Here is a 21,919-nt window from a genome sequence, read left to right on the forward strand (position 1 = left end):
CCATTTGTTGGATTATTGGGCCCTGACCCAGATTCGGAAGAGTTATTAGCCAAACAAATCCCGCAGCTACCGGCCCTTTCGGCAACAGCACACGAAGCGCGGACTAAGGTCTCACCCAAGGTAGTAGGGGAGGGTGCTGGAACCAGTTTTCCACACCCTTGGATGTCTTGATGTGGTCTGGAGCGGTCGCGATCCGTTCTGTGACCTCGCTCCACTCTGGATAATTATCGGGATTTCGCAGACACACTTTCTTATTAATCAAATTATTACAGATCTGAGCTTTTTATTACATTCTTTAAGCAAACATTTAAACTTAAAACCCCATGCGCGCAATTATAATAGATAATGCATAAATTCAGGACATAATAAAAAACAGATCCACAAGAAAACACCCAATGATTCAGAAATTCTTATCTTTATTGATCTTCTCTTCCGTACAACCAGATCCACCCTGCGCACTTAGCTGCAGGGGTCCACGCACACAGCTGCGGACTCTACCAGGCCTCTACGCACACCGTTGCAGAGCCTCTATCTATCTACCAACACCCTGACTCCCGCTTACAAACGCTCCAAGACTTCTTTCTTCATAGACTTATTACATTCGAGATCCAAAAAGACATACCAAAAAAATTGACTTCTAACCATAGAGCCTTGCTCTATTTATACATTTCCATGGTCCGTGGACCATGGACAGGCTGACTCATTTTACATTATTTTTAGGCAGAAAACCCTTTGACTTGACTTATTATACTTCGCACTCCGCGCATCTCGCGGAGTCTTTACCATACCTTTACCCAAAACTTCGGGCTTTGAGCCCCAAAACCATTATGAGGGGCCTTCGCTACCCAACAGGAAAGAACTGATGAGGGTTGTTCATCATCTGTTGTTGGTGGTTCGCTAGCTGTCTCGATGCATTCCCCAAATTCCTTTCTTACATACCCAAGTCTTGTCTGATGGGGTAATTCCTCTACTTTGATGGGGTTGACAATGCCTTGGCCATTAATGCCCAAGCCTTTTCCTTCATAATCCATTCTCTTCAACAGTTTGAAGCCAATTCCTATGGTATGATTTTCCAAAACAACGAAATCATCATCAGGAAACATACCTGAATTCATAGAATTACTTTTTACCTCACATGGGTCATGCTGCAGCTTTTCCAAGGCCTCGTCCTTAGTTTGTAGTTGTTGTAGCAAACTCTATTTTTCCTCTTTCTTTTCATGTAGAAGCATCTTCAATTCAGCATTCTACGTTTGAAGATTCTTCTTGTTATGCTTCAGTTCTTCTAGGGCCTCTTCCATGGCTTGCAACTAAAGCTGCAATCGCTCCTTTTCCTCTGTCTCTTTCTATAGAGTTTCATACATTATTTCCACCCTTTTGGAAATTTTGAGCATGGTCTTTTCATCCTCTGTCACTTCACGTTCCATTGTTCACACTTGCAATTCACATCCACACAAAGACCGCTCCAACACCACTTGATCTCGGTCCGGGTGTGACAAAGGACCCTTCCAAGACGTTTTATTTCTGTGATGTGTTAAATTGCATATTTAAAATAACATAAATGAATACATCTGCATGTTGTAAAGAGGAAGGAACATGACAATCATCAACAACATAAAACTCAAGACGTTGATAACGGAGTTCGTCCAGGAGGGACTATGTCTTCAGGCCCCCGTGTCAAGATGGTGTAGACCACTGCATTAAGTGTTGTCAATAGTGATGATGTACATAAGAGGTGGTGTCGCTATCATATGAAGACAATTCCCTCATGCAGGAGTGGCTCCATGAGATGTTCCGCTACAGGAACTCTCAGTCAAAAAATGGCTCCTATCAGTATGACATAAACACATATGACAATATTGAGCATCTCGCCAACATGGGATCAAAGGGATCTCAATGCAAACATACATGGCGGCACATGAGTATTCCATCAACATAACGACAAAGGGATCTCAAACAAAACATGATGAATCATGACAACAAGTACATCCCACAAATGATTCCGCATCACATCAAGCAGAAATCATGAAATCAAGTAAAAAAACAAGATCCCACATCAAACATCAAACAAGTATCTGTGTAGTACAATGCATCTCATAGCGAAAAGAAGTTCATAAACACACTGCATATACCTCACATCTAGGGGCCATCTGAAGAAAAGAATGTCAAATTGTTGAAGTTGTTCGTACCATCGATCTCACCGCGTCGAATCACATGGGAATGATTGCTCGCACATGAACGCTGACACCTGCACTCCACTTTGAAAAGTGGCCAAAAAATGAAATGAGCGAATGGAAAATCTGAATACACCATCAAATTTGTGGCATCGAATAGTGCAAAATCAACTATCAAATTTCTGAATTCTCTAAAAGTGAAACTCTGGAGCTTAAGGAATCTTTTAGATTCCCCCTAGATTCCTTAAATATTCCCTCCTTCGGGTCCTCTGTAAATCAGCTGCTCAGATTAGGAAACTGACTGTGCCATTGGATTTGTGTCGCTAAGAGTTGTTGGATTGACATAAAATTTGTCCAATTTGGACACTTCAAAAATTTCACCCTCCTGAGAATTTCGCCCAATCATAGTTCCGCCTGTGTTTTTCTCAGGTTCATGGTTCCACCAAAAAATTAATAAAAAAATTCCTCAATCCATGTGCACTCTCTTGGCTCCTCCATGCTTGGGTGCACTGATGAAATGAAGGTTTATATAAATTTTGGTGAGCGGAATTATAAAAAAAAATTGTTTGGTAGATTGGTATAAAGGCCGAGTAGTAAGGAGGAGGTCGGGTGGTCAAACCCCGACCCCTCCATATTAATACCCCTTTTGTTTTTAAAAACTACATACGTAATTTTTTTTAGGGGGTCAGATCCACATTGGGCGACCCGCCCCATAATCCTTCGCAGCCTTTAATTAAATTTGGATTGGTGCTTATTCAAAAGGGTGGCATATTACATGGAGATTGGTACATGCGGGCACATTTAATGTTTGTTGTACCATGGAGCTGCCGCGTGGGCGGGGCCAGCCCTCCCGCCGACCGCGGGTTCAACTCCCACCAGCCTCGTTTTAAGCGATGGCATATTTGTTAAGTGTGGTGGGGCATGGGTCAGGTCCACCGGAGGTGGCCCGCCCACAACCCTTTAACATTAATGTTGTAATATATATGCGGGAGCGGTTGAAGAGCTCGGCGGCGAGCTCGGCGGCCATGGCCACCGAGCCAAACTTAACATTGATTTTTTTGTTTTATGGTTTCGGTCAGCCAGCGGGGGTCATGGCCCATCGCCCCTTTAAATAAACGTTTGTTTTGTAATATATTTTGGGGATGGCAGGGGTGGTGGCCCGCCACCTCATAGATATATATATATATATATATATATATATTGATTTTTATTACTGTTAGAAAAATATTATATATGACAGAGAAATGCAAGGAATATAATATGCGGAAAAACACAAATACATAAAACCCGATAGACACAGATATACGTGGTTCACCCAGTTTGGGCTACATCCACCCCAAACAGCTAGTCATTCCTTTCTATTATCCAGCAAAATGAAGAGACACAACCTACAGCAGATCCGCTGTAATATCCTCTGTTTTCTCTCACAGTGTCACCTATTTGTTTCTCGCTCTGAGAATACACATCTATTCCACAACCTCAATACAATACCCTCATACAAAGAGAGGGGTTGCCTTCTAGGGCAAAAAACCCTAAACTAAACATAAATTCTACCATCAGATCATACGCCTAATGAATAGCCCAGATTGACTAGAAATTACTATATTTTTACAAGGCAATTTTACCTCTATTTTTAGGTTCGGGGGCAGTTCGGGGGGGATGGGCCCCCCTGAACCCCCGCGAAGGGAACAAGTCTCCCCCACACCCCCCCGCATGGAGGGGTGTACAATCTTCCTGGGGTATACATCCCGCTGAAACAAAGACTTCTAAATTAGGATGATAATCATGCTCCACACCCAACAATTACAATAGGGTTAATTTTCGATTTTGTCTAACATAAGGATTATTATAAAAATTAAAGAGGCAACAATTTCACCCGCTTTCGGGGGCTAGGTTTCATGCCTCGGGGTCGGTCAAATTGTAGGACACTTAAACCTGACCCATAGTCCAACTTTGACCAAAAATTTGACGAACTCGTTCTCCCTCATACGAGCTCGGATTCACGAACCGCTCACACTGCTGCGATTAGGATGATAAGATCTACACTCTGGTCCTGGTTCGAAAGCATTCTGATTACTTTGATTTTCAAGCTTCCATAAGCCCCCTTTGTCCTGTGTGCGCCTCTAGAGCCAACTGGATCACTTAAAAGATATGATTGTAAGGTTTCAAGGGATGTTGATTATTGTATTGATAGTATCTTGGGTGGTTTCATCACTGAATTTGCAATAGATACATTTGTGTCTTACAGCAATGCCGAACGATAATTCTTCAAGGGTCAGAGAGATAAGTAACTGAAATTGCTAAAACACCTGGATTAAAATGCTTTTGTGCAAAAAGAAGCTTATGCCTTTACCTTAATGTTTAAGAGGGGTCTCACTGGATCTACGCAAAGTGGAAAGCGATTCAGAGTAGATCAAGACAAATTTGTCGAAGGCGAATACAATCCCTTATTGGAAGATTCTGAAAGTGAAGAAGAGCGAAGTAGCCCTAGTACGCCTAGAGGAGCTGTGCAGACTGTAGAACAGGGTTCTTCTAGAATTCAACATCCCACCACTCCACCTCCACCTTCACCTCCACCTCATACACCTACACCTCCAAATCCTCCCTCTAAATTCCCCACTAACAGAATCAGTGGCATGTCTCTACGCTGCAATGCAATCGACTTACAAAATCGCTACGATGTGTATCTACTGAGGTACGTAAAGCACCCTATTATGATGGCTTAGGTGATGTCAATTTATTTCTTGAACATTTTGAAAGAGATGTGCGAGAGGAAAATCGGTTCCAGGCCTTAGATCTAGCATGAAGAGCTACGTCTGCAAGATGGTGGGGTACGCACAAGGAGAATTTTGCCGATTGGAAGGAATATCGTCTAATGATGTGATTAAGGTTTGGCTACACGAACACCCGACTCACTAAAACATATACAGGGAAGGATGATCCACAAACATCTGGCGCAATGGACTAAGGCGTGGGGTAAAATACCTCAACCTAAGTGGGTGCATATTTTTATTCATACCCTAGATGTTATTCTGAAGAATTGGTATTTAGAAGCAGAGTTGCGACATGAGACCGTTGACTGGGATGAGATGAAATAAAGCTTCTTGCTCACATTCAGTTTTGAAGATGGGTTCAGATGCATTGATGAGGTGCTTCAAGAGATTAAGGCAACAATCTTCCAAACACCCGTCAAACCTATCACGTGGGTACACCCTGATTGGAGTACATAGCTGCAACATGCTTTAGAATGTTACAATGTTACAATTGAAGACGCTGATGAGGATCCGAGGAATATTAATATCCCCGAATCAGAAGGACAACGTGAATTTGAGGGACCTAGTGCAAATATCCCTGATATTTCGCAACCGGTGCACCAAAGTATGTGAATATTAACTCACAGGTAGAACCAAAATTCGCGAACATTGGTGACTATTGAGATGAAGATACAGTGGATAAGGTAGCTGAATTGCTACGTGAGTATCAAGAGTTATTTTCAACCAAGTTTTCTGACTTGAAGGGGATAATAGGAGATTTGGGGGTAATGAAGATCAATTTAAAACTCGATGCGAAGCCCGTTAAGCAGTGCCCATATCGGTTGAGCCCCAAATACAAGGTACAAGAGGAACTCGATAAAATGCTCGCATCTAGAATAATCAAGCCTGTAGAAGAATCCGGTTGGGTTAGTCCCATGGTGGTCTAAGAGAAGAAAACAAAAGGTGATATTAGGATTTGCATAGATCTGCGAAAGTTAAACGATGCATGCATCCATGATCCATTCCTTACGCCATTTACAGATGAAGTTCTCCAGAATGTTGGACAAATTAAGATCGCGCCGGAAGACATAAGCAAGACTACCTTCACCACTGAATGGGGGTCGTTCTAGTATATAGTTATGCCTTTTGGACTAAAAAATGTCCCTGCAATTTTCTCTAGGGTGGTTTTCGCGGCGTTCAAGGAGTTCATTCACAAGTTTTTGGAGGTTTACTTTGACGATTGTATAATGTTTGGGCTAGTTAAGAGGCATGTCTCTAGTCTGCGCTTAATGTTGCATACTTGTAGGAAGTACCAGATCTATCTGAACTTGAAGAAATGCATTCGTTGTGTATCGTATGGAATATTGTTAGGCCACGTCATCTGTACGCAGGGATTGATGGTAGACCCTGCTAAGATTGTTGTCAATATTAATCTAGAGCCCCTAGGAATGTAAAGTAGCTACACGCAACATTGGGTCATACTGGGTACTATAGGAAGTTTATTAAGGCCTATGCATAGATCATTGCACCCATGGAGAAGTTGTTAAAGAAGGATGTTACGTTTCGCTGGGATGACGATTGTCAGAAAACCTTGGATACTCCGAAGGAGAAGATGGTCACGACGCCAATCCTAGTATTCCCCGATTGGGAGAAGGAATTTCATGTGCATGTGGATGCGTCTAGCATAGCGTTGGGAGCCTTCTTAACACAACCAGGGAAAGAGATATCGATTTCCTTCGCCAGTGGGAAACTATCTAAGGTTGAAAGGAACTACTCAATCACAGAGCGCGAATTTTTGGCCATGGTTTATGCACTACAGAAGTTTAGGCATTATCTACTAGGTGCACACTTTAAGATGTACACAGACCATTATGCTTTGAAGTACCTAGTGAATAAGCTTGTGTTGGAGGGGAAAATCTGTAAGTAGTTGTTCCTTTTCCAAGAATATGATTTTGAAATCATAGTGAAGCCCGTGAGATTAAATGTTGGACTAGACCACCTATCTCGGATCGAAAATAACGAGGAGCCTATGAATATTGAGTAATGATTCCCTGATGCACAGCGCTTTGTTGTCACGATTGTGGAGAAGAATTTTGTAGACATCATTCAGTTCTTATCTACTGGCGTAGCTCCTAAAGGTTATACGACGCAAGAAAAGAAGGAACTAGTTGTCAAGGTTGCCGATTTTTTTGTGATTGTAGGAAAACTATATAAGATGGGGTCGGATGAAGTCCTAGATGATATGTACCTAAATATGAAAGGCAAAGTATTCTAGCAGAAGTACATGGTGGTGTAGACGGAGGACACTATGCAGGTAAGGATACTGTGCAAAAGATCCTATGCCCCAGACTATGGTGGCCAAAAATACATAAAAATTCCAAGGAATACTGCAGTGCGTGCAATGTGTGTCAAAGGACATGGAGACCGTCGCGAAGGGGTACACTCCCATTAAATCCATAGGTCACATTACAAGCATTTGTTAAGTGGGTGATTGACTTCGTTGGACCTATTCATCCACTAGAGAAAAAGACGGGAGCGCATTATATTATCACTGCGACCGAGTTCTTAACCAAGTGGCACTACAAAAAAAAATGACATTGGTGAGGGGCGAAAAATGTCACCATAAGCTCATTGGTGACAGTGAAAAAAGCCTTCTTCATCAAAAATTGAACGTCACCAAAGGTGGCATCGCAAAAAGTATAGGTGTTGTAGTGACATTCAAAGTCCATCACCAATAATGATTTATAATGACGGATAATGACCGTCACCATTTCATATGAGCAATGGGGACAGACCATAGCCTCTGTCACCAAAAAGTGAACATAACCAAAGGTGGCGTTGTCAAAAGTATAATTGTTGTAGTGACATTCAAAGTCTGTCACTAATAATGATTTATAATGATGGATAGCGACCATCACTATTTCATATGAGCAATGGTGATGGACCATATCCTCCGTCACCAAAAACTGAACGTCACCAAAGGTGGCGTCACCAAAAGTATAGTTGTTATGGTGACATTCGAGGTTCGTCACAAATATTGATTATAATGGCAGATAGTGACCATCACCATTTCATATGAACAACAACGATTTATTGTGATAGATCTTTCATGGCCGTCACTATTGGTGCATATATATGGTGACATTCGTTGACCATCACCAAAAGCCGCATTTGCAGAAGTATAGGTGTTGCAATGACATTCAAGGTCTGTCACGAATAATGACTATAATGATGGACAACGACCGTCACCATTTCATATGAACAAAAACAATTTATAATTACGGACCTTTAAGCGTTGTCACTATTGATGCGTATATATGGTGGCGTTTGTTGACCTCACCATTTCATATTTTGGTGAGGGTCGAAAAATATCACCAAAACTCATTGGCGATGGTCAAAAGAGCCTCTGTCACCAAAAATTGATCGTCGTCATTCCATATGAATGTCAGGGCACGATGGAATCGAACCACCAACCTCCTGCTTGTAAAGCAGGTGCTCTTCCATTGAGCTAGCACCCTTTAAAGAATTAGACTTTGAAACTTCATAAATTGTAAATTCTACGTCTTTCAATAATTTAAAGTCTCGGAAATGTTTTACTAAATAAGAAAAGCAACATCGAAACCTAATGGTTATGAAAGTTATTAAAAGTGGGTGGAAAGAAAAATAGTTATGTTCAAGAGAATCAATATGTTCAGTTGAATACTCAATTAAAAGTGAAACTCTGAAGACATTTATAATCTATAAATGACTTATAACTAGCAAATACACCAAATATTGCAAAGGAAATGTCATAAGTGGATAGCGTATGGAAAAAAACATTGATAAAGACAAATGCAATATGTTATAAGTTGAGTGAAAGAAAAATATCAATGTTGTTGTTGTTTGGTGTTTAGATATCTGAATGATATATAAACTTTTGTGCAAATGTAACACGGATCTCTAAAAACCATGAATGACATATGATAATATATATATATATATATAGATATATATATATATATATATTACCCCTTTACATAAACCAACATGCAATTTGGAATTTCACAAGGTCTGCACTCAAAACATGACAACAACCAACAAATAAAAGAAATTGACTAAGACAAAAAGCAATAGCTTCGCCTTCATTCTTGAGCTGCTTCTGTTTATTTGAATTTGACTAGTGACATTTTTTATCTGGCAAGGAATCAAAATCATCATTAGTATTAAATTCATCCAACGTTGACTTTGGATATCCCACTGACATCTGTGTTTTTGTTGTCATACTTGAAAACCACGGAGTTTCCTGTCGATGGTAAAATAAGATGTGTGCCTGCTGCTCAATAACACATTCCTTATTAACCATCGTTACCTAACAGAAACCAAAAAGACAACACAATATCATTGTACAGAAAATCCCCTACCGAAATATAATAATAACTTACCAAAGAAGTCTAAAAGATGTTCTTAATTAATAAACTTTGTATTTGGAAACACTGTTTCTTTAGATCTAAAAAACACTGATGTACAACACTTCTATCTATTTATCCAAGCAATTATATCATAGCATATGTCACACAGTAACAATCTACAGTACCTAAAGTAAAAAGAAAAAATTTCTCAAAAAAATAGATAGGAAAGTGCTTTGAAAACTATAAGTTTGTCATCAGAACTTTAATTAATTTAACAACAAACTAATTGGAGTTTGAAAATCAAGATCATTCATAGGAAACAAATAGGACAATGGCCAAAGTCGCTATTCATACAAATAAAGTTAGAGTCACTATTGCCATTGCAGATAACTGAAATTTGGGCAGTGGTCTAACAGTTAGAGCTTATTTGCCAAGAAGACTCATTAATACCATCATTTTTTTCCATGGTCTGTTGTGGCTCTAGATCCAAAACAGATAGCTTGCCATTCTCAAGTTCTACCTTTCAAGTACTAATTTTGATTTGTTTTGTTTTGTCATGAGAATTAGAGGTTTTGTTGCAAAGATTCTTGTAATAAAGTTTTCCTACATAAGAAGATGGTTCAATAAGATGAGGAACTAGATAGTGTAACTAAGGAGATCATTTTGGACTAAAGAAAATTTAAGTGAGAATTCATAGCACTCCATGTTGGAAGAAAATAAGAGAATGTGTGACATGTGGATGTATGGGAATACTGAGTCATGTTAAATCAGGGCTCTCTTATTTAAGGCAAGAGGTCTACTTTCCTCCACCAACCATAATAAATTGCGTAGGAAGCACAGTTATCATTGTTTTGGGTGGAGGAGAAATATTGCCGCCTACCTCTATTTCCCTAGCCTATTTTGAAAAGAACAACAAAAGACATCTAAAATATGTATAATGCAGTCATTGATCTAGTTTGAAACATAGTGCATAGAGGAAACCACTTTCGGGAGTTTTTGAGACTCTTGCTAGACACAAAGGGGCTTGTAGTTCTACATGTCTGACAACAATACCCCCAAAAATTAAACAAGATGAAGCTTTGAATAGAAATTTGATGCTAAAACATTGGTCAAGGTGATAGAAGTTGAAGAAAGGGCCATTTGAAAGGAATCTATACATTTCATCTAGGAATGCTTGAAGCAAAGGCACCTAAGGATTAGATCTTGGCATGGCTAGTAAAGGACAAATGCAAATTTTTTTATCATGGCCCTTGCCAGCAAGCCAGAGCCAACTTATGGGGATGCACCCACCCTACTCCTGGATTTTGACCTCGTGGCATAGCTCATGTGTCTAACTAGACTTTGCCGATCCGTCCACACCCTTAAGGAACTAATGGTTTGTGTTCAAATGGTTAGAGAATCTTTTAGGCAATGGTCTTTGATAGGTAAACCAGTGATAATACGCAATAAAGGTCTTGGTAGAACCCTCCGTTGGACACCAATGTAATTATGTGTAATTGTGATACAATTTTTTTGTTCCCCCCCCCTAAAAATGAACATGCTACAACATGCAATGAGTAGAAAAAGATAAAGAGGAAGATCACCCATTGAGAAGCTTGCAATTGTTGGGAGTTAAAATGTTGACACACTTTGTAGCCATGACGAACCAAAGGAAACACATCACAAATACTTTTGCAATGGGTAAGACTTCTAGCTATGGAAATTCATTTATGTTTGCAAACGTAATGTTGTTTTTACAACCACTATTTAAAAACCACACTTCTTTTAAACTTTATTCTGCAACATTGCAAGTAATATACATTAAATCACTATTTTCATACATATTTTCTGTTGGAAAAATTGTATTCTTCTTATTTATGTCAAATTGTTTTTTTGCATTCAATTGCATAATACCATATTTTTGACAATAGACATTTTATATGCAATTTCTCATACGTTTGACCTTGGACATGACATTTATGGTTATGACTCATGAGTATAACTACCGCCTCTCTGCTTACAAAGAAATTAAAACAATGTTTTGTTTTTATGACAATAGCCGGTTTCTTCTCCATTGTGGTTGTGAGTTCTTCCTCTTGCAAATATTCTTACATCTTTATTATTAGTTCTTCTCCTCTTATACCTCTTAAATTTGTAACTTATTTTATTTTATTATAATGAGGAAATCCTGAACTTTTTGTTTGTCGTTTTATTTCTTTACTGGTGTGTCTGTGCAATAGATCCATGCATGCCTTGGGATTGTGATTTTCTTTTGTACAGTGTATATATTGCAAGATACAGTAGTAAAGAAACATATGGAAAAACAGAAACAGTTACAACAATAATTAATATATTTTTCAGAGTGCTTCTTAGATGCAGAAAGAGTCTTTGTCACTGCATCTAAGAAGCACTATTGAACATATAATACTTCTTGTTGTAACTATTTCTGTCTCTGCATATGTTTCTTTACTTCTGTGTCTGTGCAAGATAGACCATATACAAAAAAAAGCCAAAATCCCAACACAGGCAAGAATCTATTGCACAGACATAGTAGTAAAGAAGTGGGCCCCTGTTTTGTTTTTTAACATAAGCAAGTTTAAACTTTATATAAATAATCCTCGCTACACTCATTGACAATAATCTTAATAAAATTACTATTTTCAAAACTAGAATAAGTCTTACCATTTTGAACACTGTAAGAGCATGTGCCTTAATCTTTGCATTATTTTCGATCGGGGCGTCAGTATCATGTAAAAATGTGAATAGCCATTTGGCTTAAGGCGCAATCTCAAACACTCTGTAACCAAATAAACGTTTTGCATAACTCAATGACTTTTTATGGTTTTATGGAAGAAGATTTGTTGCAGGGAACAAAGAGATTTCCGCGATTGCTAATACAAAATTACCTTAGAAAGAACTTAAACCCTAGTTCGACAGCATTTGATTTCATGGCATTCCATGATTTCTTAACTAGGGCTTCCTGCTCCTCCGTAAAAGCCCTCAGTCGTACGTTTGTAATTTTGCTTCTCCTTCCGATATGGATGTTACTACCTACATTCAACCAATATGGATGTTTTGTTGAGAAAATTTGGCCAATAGAAATGTGTTATCGAAGAAATAATTACAGATTCCGGAAATCCAGTGCCAGTGAATGATGTATTCTCGAGAAAATTATATGTTCAATGGAAAATGTTGCCAAGAGTTGATTGTCTGTTGGTCAAATCTAGCCTGGCTTAAAAATGCTGAATTGAAAAAAGATTTGCTGTTGTTAAAAACTATTATATCAATTGAAAGTAAAACTCACATTTGATTATGAAAAATACCTACTCATACAAATATACCTGACTAACTTCGTTTAAAGTGATTGAAAGGCTTGGCATTATAACATAATACTCTGCCACTATTAGTCTAAGGCTCAAAAGTACCGAGTGATTTATCTGCAGGGAGCCACCGACCCCCAAATATATACAACAAGCAGGACCAGAACATAACAAGTGAAGATGTAAACAGTTTATGGCCAATAGCCCCGAGAAAAGAAGTTAGTTGCCAAAATGGGTAATATATACAAGCAAACCAGAACAAAAAAACCGAGAGCGTAAAGAGTTTATGGCCAATAGCCTGGAAATGAGAAGTTAGTTGCCAAAATGGGTATGGAAAGCCTGGGATTGAATTCATCCCGTCACTCTGAATTAGATACATAAAAGTCACTAGAGCATGGAGACATAGTCTCTGCTTCTAGCATTTGAACAACTTGGTTCATTGTTGGACGTTCTTGAGGATTGGAAGCTATGCACCTCAAAATGATTTGCAGAACAGCCTCCATGCTTTCTTTGCAAGTGTAATCACAACGTGTATCAACAATTTCTTCCAGCCTATTTTCCCTCAGTAGTGTGTTCACCTGCATTTGAAATAGAGATAAATATCAATGAGAGTGTATTCTATTCTATTATATCAATGAAGTTGTATTCTCTCTACACTCCATTAGAAATGCAGCTGTCTAATCAAATAAATTTTCATAACTAACTATTTTAATATCAAATTATCATTATTATGATACAATGATAAATATAAAATTAAATTATTATTACTATGGGGAAAGGAAAATATAACTTACCCATCCAACAACATTCAAACCTTTGATTACAAATGATTGGTCTGTTGGTCGTTTGCCGCTAAGCAACTCTAGCAGAACAACTCCAAAGCTGTACACATCAGATTTCTCTGTTGCTCGCCCACTTTGCAGATACTCTGTCAATTCGACCAAGATATATGACTACCTATAGTGATACAAAATCTCTAAATCCTGTGAAGGGGATAGAAGTAGCAAAACCAAAAACAACTACTAGACACCTAACTCAAAGAGTTGTTAGGAAGAAGCACTTATTCGAGTGTAAAGAGGATTTGAATCATTTCAGAATAGTGTATTTTCATCAAACATGTTAATACAAAGAGAGCTTCATCAATGACCTAAGAAAAAGAGCTTAGATAGATACATGACAGACGATTCATCAATTACAGACAAGCCTGTGATTTTATCAAATAAAATCTATGGAAGCTTGACAATCATGAAACTTTCTTTGATATTTGTCTTCCACTGACGGCACCAAATTGGCTCCAAAAATAATAACCACAAACTAGTAAAAACAACCATTATTCAAGCATGACAACAAAGCTATGGAATTGAGCTTATGCTAATCAGGGACTATGCCAGAACACCATTACTGGCACTGGTTCACGTAAGAGCTATCTTGACTCTCAACAAGTGATCAAACCACAGATCTCCATAGAAATATTCGCCAGGCTTTTCTTTTGTACATGACTTCTCAGTAGATGCACATACCAAAGTGACCAGATAGTTTGCTCCTCATGATAGGTGCACATTGAATGCCATAATCTATCTACGATCTGCACTTTTAATAAAAGGTCTTTGATACTCTACTATAGAATCATATGCACTCATTGTGAACGGAGATTCTGCAAAGCACCTGTATTAAATTTTTTCCATTAGTGTAAGCAGCTTGAAACAACAAAGACTATCACAAAATCCCAGTAACAAACACAGATGCCTCAAACGCACAAGTTATACCATCGTGCATCAAGTTTGTACTTCCCAAAATGAGGTGCACACTTATACCTCAGTTCATGCCAGAAAGCATTTGCCTTGTCACTTAAAAATGGCTCCAACTGTTGCATAAACTCATCTTCATTGCTTGAGGGGATCAAATTCCGCATCCCTTCTTGTTTCCTGAGTCTGGAGAACCAAAGAGAAAGCACAAGGTGAACAAGGACTGTCAGATCTTGGTCCCCAAGGATGGCCTCCAGTTCCCGACGAATCCAAGGTTCCAATCGGCGTTCTATTCTAGCCCTTTCATTCAATTCATCTGTATTGTTCTGGATGGGATAACAATAATTAGCGTGAATCTTCTACGTTTTCCACAGAAAACGTCTAACCTAAAAGTTTATTGACAGGAACTGAACATTGCATCAAGCAATTCTAGAAAAATATACTGTCAATTCTAAGAGAATTTGCACAATCTCATAATTTGATTTACGAACTAATGATAAAAGAAGAGACTGTATGACCTGCTTCATATTAGTTCTATTTTGAAGACGAGGTGGAATAGCTCTTAGGTCCTTTCTGTATATGCTGCAAAAAGATAGCAAGCAGATTATCAAGGCAAAAAAAATAATCATCTTAACAGATAATAACGTACGTAGGCAAAGGGCCAACAGATTGAAACTAAGTGTGCACAGAATTTAGTTTTTTATCACTGCACTAAATGCAATCAACTTCTTAGAAAACAAAATAATGTTCTTGAAATAAGACTACCAACAGATGGTCCACATGGTCTTGGATAGACAGTGATCGGGTGTGTTGTTAAGGCACTCCTAGATGTTAAGTCACTGGTTCAATTCCCCGCCCTATTCGGGTGTTATTCTTGGACATGACCATGATGTAGCCTCACCGTTGCTGAACTTACGAAAAAAAAGAATACCAACAGATGATTTATGCCCATCTATTTATTAATCCGGAAATAAAATCATGCAATATTCCATCTTGGAATAATTTAATTAAAACCGTTAGTATTTATTATTGTAGAGGAAGAAACAAAACCCCAATTTGATTCGGGTGGTGGTTCCTGGAAAATAGTGATATTTGACTCATTGCCAAATTGAGAGATTCTATCTTTTACTCATTCGGTCCTTGATGTTTGCTGGACCATGGATAACCTCACTGACTGAACTCACAATTCTTTAGTTTTCTTAGGCCTGGTAGAATCTCTAGAAGTTGGAACTAAGATCGCAGAAAATTCTCCACAAAGCACCAAATAATAGAATGGGGTTATGTAACAAAGTGTTGAATGCCTCCCTTGTACACCATTGTTTTCTCCTACAGGCATATTTAAGCCTAGCAATGCACCTTTATTTCCAGCTTCTTAATACAGTCCAGCAAACCTTAGGATAAGAAATGTTATCTGAAATAGCAAAATAGCAAAGGGCTAAAAGGGGACCAGATTCTGAAAATTTGGATAATAGGGTAAATGATAGAAAAGGGTTTCATTAAAAATATTTCAAGGAACACAGAAGGAAGAGCAAGGGGTAAGAAATCAGAGAAGCATGCAAGAGTGAAAACAAAGTACAAAATAAGAGAGAATGGGATGGGGATATTAATGTCATCACGATGATCTTAATCAATGGACTGGTAACAACTTATAAGAACTATTTCCACAACCATCTTTCCAGCTACCAGCCAACAATTCTATGCAACATGGGTCCCATCTAACGAATGTGATTTTCCTATCTTCTCTGGTTGTAAATTGAACATAAGTACCATGACATTATTTCATTCATGATGTGACTGGAACCTCGACAGGTATTTTCATCCAGCCATAACCGTTCACAGACATAGCAGCACAAATTTTCATGAACAAACTATGAGTTCATGAAAATTACATTGCTAAATTCAACCTCAACAAAGGCATCTTAAACTGAGATTGCAAAGTTGATAATTACAACCTTGAAGTCATTGTCTTACTTCTCAAAGCAAGAAAACTCCCCAACACACATCATGAGGAGGCATTGCAGGAGTTTCAGAGAAGCTGAAAGTCAGTTAAGAGGATGGGGAACATCCAAGAGTGCTACATATATTTCTTATCATTAACTTCCATTATTATACCTCAGCACTGACTGCAAACTGAGATACAAATATCAGGGTAGAATTACATCAACTGCTCAAAGTTCAATGAGAAGACTAGAGCACTGATAAGTCCAACAACTCCATTTGCTGATTCTGGTCAATTTTCTCACTTAGTCTTTGTTAGTGCTACTAGGACTGAAATCAGATCCGAATAAGCTAAAACAATAGTTTTCTTAGAATCTCTAATCCAAAGAAGACCTCTAGCCAGTGGCTGAAACTTACCTGTTCTCACTAGATCCTAAGAAAAGAGGTACAGAACTATCACTGTTCTCAAAAATGCACTTACATCTCATTTTTAATGTGAATAAAGGGAAGGAACCCTGAGGATGAAGGCTTAAACTTTAAAATACCAAATGATTTGAATCCCTAGCAAGGCAGCTCTCCAATGAATGTTACCTTGTAACATTGAATGAATTTGTTGCTCAATTTCATGCCACCACTTTCTAGCTACCTGGAAATCATGCATAATTGTTTTAGAAGTTCCAGCTTACTACAAACAGGAAATTGATCATATGCAAAACCACCTTTAATTGAGCCATCAGATTGCTCAAAGCTTACAGAATGTAACTTTTTATTTTCTTAATAAAAAGTTTCGCTTTTTTCTTCGGAAAAAAAAACCAACTTTAATTAAACATGCTTTTGTTAACAAACCCTACTAGATAATTAGCCAAGCAAAACCCCACAGATTATAGGAGATGTGAAAGGCTAAACACTATGTCTCTGAGTCTCAACCCAGCCATTTTCAGGGTTTAAATAAGTCCATCTTGCATTCAGTGAGCTACCTGGCAGTCCTACATAATTGTTTTAGAAGTTCCAGCTTACTACAAACAGGAAATTGATCATCTGCAAAGCCACCTTTAGTTAAACATGCTTTTGTTAACAAAACCTAGTAGATAATTAGCCAAGCAAAACCCCACAGATTATAGGAGATGTGAAAGGCTAAACACTATGTCTCTCAAACCAGCCATTTTCAGGGTTTAAATAAGTCCATCTTGCATTCAGTGTAGGGGAAAGGCCTGCCTTATTATGCAGCAGCATACACAGTCTTTTAGATTCATACACTTGGATTCGATTAATCAAAGGCCAATACCAATCTCTCCAAATCGGCCCCTGGATCTGATTATTGATTTTATAAATCTCTTCAAAGGGTATGACCTATTGTAGTTCAAAAATAGTTTATCTGTCTGAATCAAGAACAGATTATTGGTGAACCAGTGCACTCCACTTGGTCCAAGACCTGGAATCTGAATCCCAAGTTCCTTCCACAGAAACACACACTTTATACCTAATCTCAAGGCTTGAAATTGAGGGATTTCAGCTGAACAACTATCCTTAATATTCCAGCTCCAGATAGAACGAAAGGTAAGCCCCACCCACATCCGCTACAAGAAAAAATCCAGTCCAGGCATCTAGCCACATAACTTCAGGCAACACAAATGCTCTTAACGATGAAGGATCACCAAAATCTAAACAAAAGACCAAGGCAATAATGCTACAAATATTGAATCGGCCATGGACCGTTAGTGTGTGGCATCTGCACAGGCCTAAATCTTAACACTACGTGCCAAGGGACCATAACATCGAAGCATCACACCACCATTTGGCCGCGGAGGCTTTAACCTGGTAAGCAACATCAATATGACCCAAACCACTCTCGTCCTTGGGTAAGATACATACATGCCAGGGGACCAAGGAAGGCCCTTTTCTCCAACATATTATGTCTCCTGTTGCCTTCCGAACATACTCAATTTGGAAGGCTGGAAAAGATACTCACTTTAGAATTGTTGAAGACAGTTATCAGTTGTCTTTAAAATTTATACACGTCAATGTCAACAGAGCAGTGCAGAATTAGGTATTTTCATTTTCAACATTGCTTCTACAACCCAGTTTGCATATTTTATTTTTATCAAAGTATCTTGAAATAATCCCTCTGCAGTTCTGTAACGTAGTTAATGTAAGTTAGCTATTAACTTCATGATGTTCCCCCAGCTGGTTGTTTTTCCAAGGTGTATCAGTGGTTCTCTTTTTAAGTGCTTCCTTTAAACTCATTAGAAGCATTACAACTAGCCAAAGAGACCAGGAACTACAAGCAACCCACTTGTTCTCGAGGAGAAACCACTCATCACAAGCACTTCTGTTTGGCTAAGCTGATGTGACAGGATGTACCATTTCATCAAAGTCACCTGGAACTTGCACCTGACCCCAACTGCTTAGCTGCGTCCCTGGGGGAAATTTACTCTTCAAGGAGACATTTCCAGAAACATATGATTTTAACTTTTCATAGTTTGACCTTCAAGCAATTCTTTATCATTGCCCAATATTGTGGGGAGTCGAATACTGATATTCCTAATTGGCACCCATTTTATGCTACCCTTTGCCTGTTCTCAACCTAAAGACTGCAACTGTTCTTTTGATATAAAATCTTCTAGGTTGCACTGCTGAACGTAATGGATGAATTTCTGCTGGTTGGGCAGTGCAGTATTCCTTAGACAATGAAAATACCAGCATTCATAAGTAAAATTATGACGGAATTGTGGCATGTTAAATGGAAGAAATATAATACCGTATAAATTGCAGTGGTATGGATGGATTTTGATGTTGAACTGACAAAGCTGAGGGCTAAAATGTAACTCGTCCCTGTATTTCTAACAAAAACACCTTACAGGTAGATGAAAGAGGGCTAATATCTAGCTCATGCCTGTCTTTTTAAAAGAAACACACCATTTCAGGGGGATCGATCAGCTGGGATGTGTTGCTCTCGTGATTTACAGGTAGATGAGAGAAGCGGCAGACACCAAAACGCTGGGATTAAAACCTAAACCAGTTGAGGTTAACTCTCACCAGTTATTAGGAACCCACATCCTCACCAGTTTACACCGTCGAGTGCTATCCTTCATCTAATTGGCTACATCTATTCTTCAGAAGAAAAAAAGGCTAACTACTTGGTTGCATTGTTGAATATAACGCATCAATTTCTGCAGGTTGACCCGACCTAGGCATTGATCATAGAATGCCAGCATTCATCAGAACAATATTGTCCCATCGTGGCTTGGGATGTGCACACTAGACGCTCACAATTTTTTTTATCATCGTGTTCTGCTAATGATTTTATTCGTAGCAGTCTTGATGACTTGCAGCACTCTCCAAATCCCAAGGCTCTACAGTGTTCCTGTGTCCCTCGAAAAGAGGCTAGGTGTTACCGATTATCGACTGAAGCTTTCTGAATAACTGAAAATTTGAGATATACGTTATACTACCAAACACTTAGTTAGTGGCTATCAAATATCAGAATAGCCATAAATTGCCATCATTATCTTTGTTTTGTTAAGGCGTCGATTCTGCAAAATTCTTCATAATGGATTGGAAAATACCTGGCTCGCCGTGTCAGGGCCTTTTCGGCAGCACCTGCCTCTTCAAGCCTGCGTTTCTCTGCAGCCGAAACAAATCTGGAATGCCCAAAAAAACGTCGTCGTGGCAGTGGCCTCGTGCGCCTCTGATTGTCCAAAATCCGGCCTCTCGCATACTGCAATGATCTGTTTCAAGCAATGGAAAATCCAGAAACATCAAACCCTAAATCCTTTATTCCCTTTATAAAAAATAAGGAAAAAACACAGTTAGGGCATCTGCATCTTCAATAAATCGACGAGATTCAAGCAGACAACCCCGAGAATGACAAATTAAACCCCACAAGCTACCTCTGGGAATCCATTTCCCTCTGACCATTTCCGTTAACAGACGGTTCGGGTGCCTCTGCCAAGGGCAACAGACGCTTTTCCCTGTAATTTCCGGGTCCCTGTATGTCGTAAAACCAGCCGTCAAATTCCCGTTTGCACAGCGGGCATTTGCGCTGCAATGATCTCCATGTCTGAATGCATTTTGCACAGAATTGATGCAGGCGACCAGTTGGGTTTGGTGGATGCATATCGGGCAGGATGATGGTTGTGGGGTATTTTGGGGGGTTTGGATGAGGACTCCGTATTGACGTCGTCGTCGGAGAATTTGCGCTTGGATTGGTGCGTTGAGCGAGATTCGGAATGTGCGGAGGTCGACGAAGGTTGTGAGGGATAGAGCATCCAGACCTTTAGTGTGGGCATCCATACGAATTTCTGAGATGAGGTTAGGCCTAGTTCCATTGCCTTCATCGAGGGCAGTAAAGGATTGGATTTCATATAATCGGTCTTCGAACTTCCCACCGTAGAGAGAGTAATAAACCCACTTGAATTTGGAATGTTTCAAAGTCGATCGCCGAGTCACCCACTATGAACGGTGGGATGCGGAGAACTGGTAAACGTTCAAGGCCTTGTTTCGACTTTTCTTTATTGGCATTTGGTGATTAAATTTTGTTAAATTTGAGGACGACTTTTGTCAGATTTGTAGATTGTATCTGCTTGGATTGATTTGATAGCTCTCCGAAGTCATGAAATTCGTCGAATTGTAGCTTTCATCCGGGCAAATTGTTTTGAAAGCTATGTAAACTCTCGTCGGACTTGCAGTTCGTTATCTACAAATCCGACACGGGTATTGTGAAAAATTCACCAGATTTGAATCAGGGCCAGTTTTCTATTCGACACAAAACAAGGGTAAGAAGAGAATATCGAGTTTTATAATTCTAAAAATCAACTTATATTTTTTTATATGGGATTATTAGTTTTTTGTTATTGGCCTTTTGCAATTTAATTATTTTCTCATTCGCAATTCAATCTTTTTCTCATTCAAATTGATGATGCTCTGGCCCAATCTTCCAACAATTCTCTTGTTGAAAAGACAATGCCAAGAAACTAATGCTAACCGATGTTATATCCTCTTGGGATTTTATGTACTTTGTGATTTTTAGTAGGCTTGTTAGGACACTCATGGTTTTCTTTGATAGAATTTAAGTTCACTAAGGAAGTTCTCCAATTTGCGCAAAATCTCCTTGACCCCTGAAATGAAATGATCCCAAGCAAGTTTGAATGCTTACTCTAATCGATTGAGCATTCCAAATGCTTCTTTCCATAACAATCTCTACTAGAAATGACACTCTCTTCACTTCAATCATGTTAATGGTTCTAGACCAATCCACAAGAAAAGGGTAATGAGTGTTGTTCTAACACCAATGGGACTCCACCAACTACACATTTCGTTGGATTTCCTTAAGAAACATTGCTGAAAAACCCTAATGGCATAGACTTATCCCTCTTAACCAAACTCGCACTCGGGCCTTCATTTTGATCTCCTTCCTATATCCACCAAAAACATATTTAATTTCAAAGAAAACTTGCGATGGGGAGATCATCACATCTTCATACTCATTTGATGATTTCTAAATGGCCCAACCAACCAACAATGCCTCAAATTCTTCAAGACTTTTGTTCTCCTACTAGCATTTGAAATTGTCTTTTAAGAATTCACCTCTCCAAGAGGCAATGGCTCCAGTGACAGTGATTGCAA

General features: G+C 38.9%; 1 long non-coding RNA gene and 1 pseudogene across 2 annotated transcripts; both read right to left on the reverse strand.

The window, feature by feature from the left end:
• Positions 1-8,937: 8,937 nt before the first annotated feature.
• Positions 8,938-13,399, reverse strand: LOC149175744 (uncharacterized). Its single transcript, XR_016258022.1, has 4 exons — positions 13,086-13,399; positions 12,198-12,342; positions 11,974-12,088; positions 8,938-9,272 (listed from the first exon to the last, which is right to left on the reverse strand). It is a non-coding gene; the product is annotated as an uncharacterized LOC149175744 (long non-coding RNA).
• A 19-nt stretch (positions 13,400-13,418) lies between these two features.
• On the reverse strand, positions 13,419-21,052 carry LOC149175745 (uncharacterized; annotated as a pseudogene). Its single transcript, XR_016258021.1, has 5 exons — positions 20,185-21,052; positions 19,861-20,022; positions 14,875-14,938; positions 14,426-14,682; positions 13,419-14,276 (listed from the first exon to the last, which is right to left on the reverse strand). The product of XR_016258021.1 is annotated as an uncharacterized LOC149175745 (transcript).
• Positions 21,053-21,919: the final 867 nt, after the last annotated feature.

The sequence above is a fragment of the Pinus tabuliformis genome, chromosome 4_1 (assembly GCF_031772625.1).
Source record: "Pinus tabuliformis cultivar Carrire ecotype Pingquan chromosome 4_1, CPIR1, whole genome shotgun sequence".
Lineage (NCBI taxonomy): Eukaryota > Viridiplantae > Streptophyta > Pinopsida > Pinales > Pinaceae > Pinus > Pinus tabuliformis.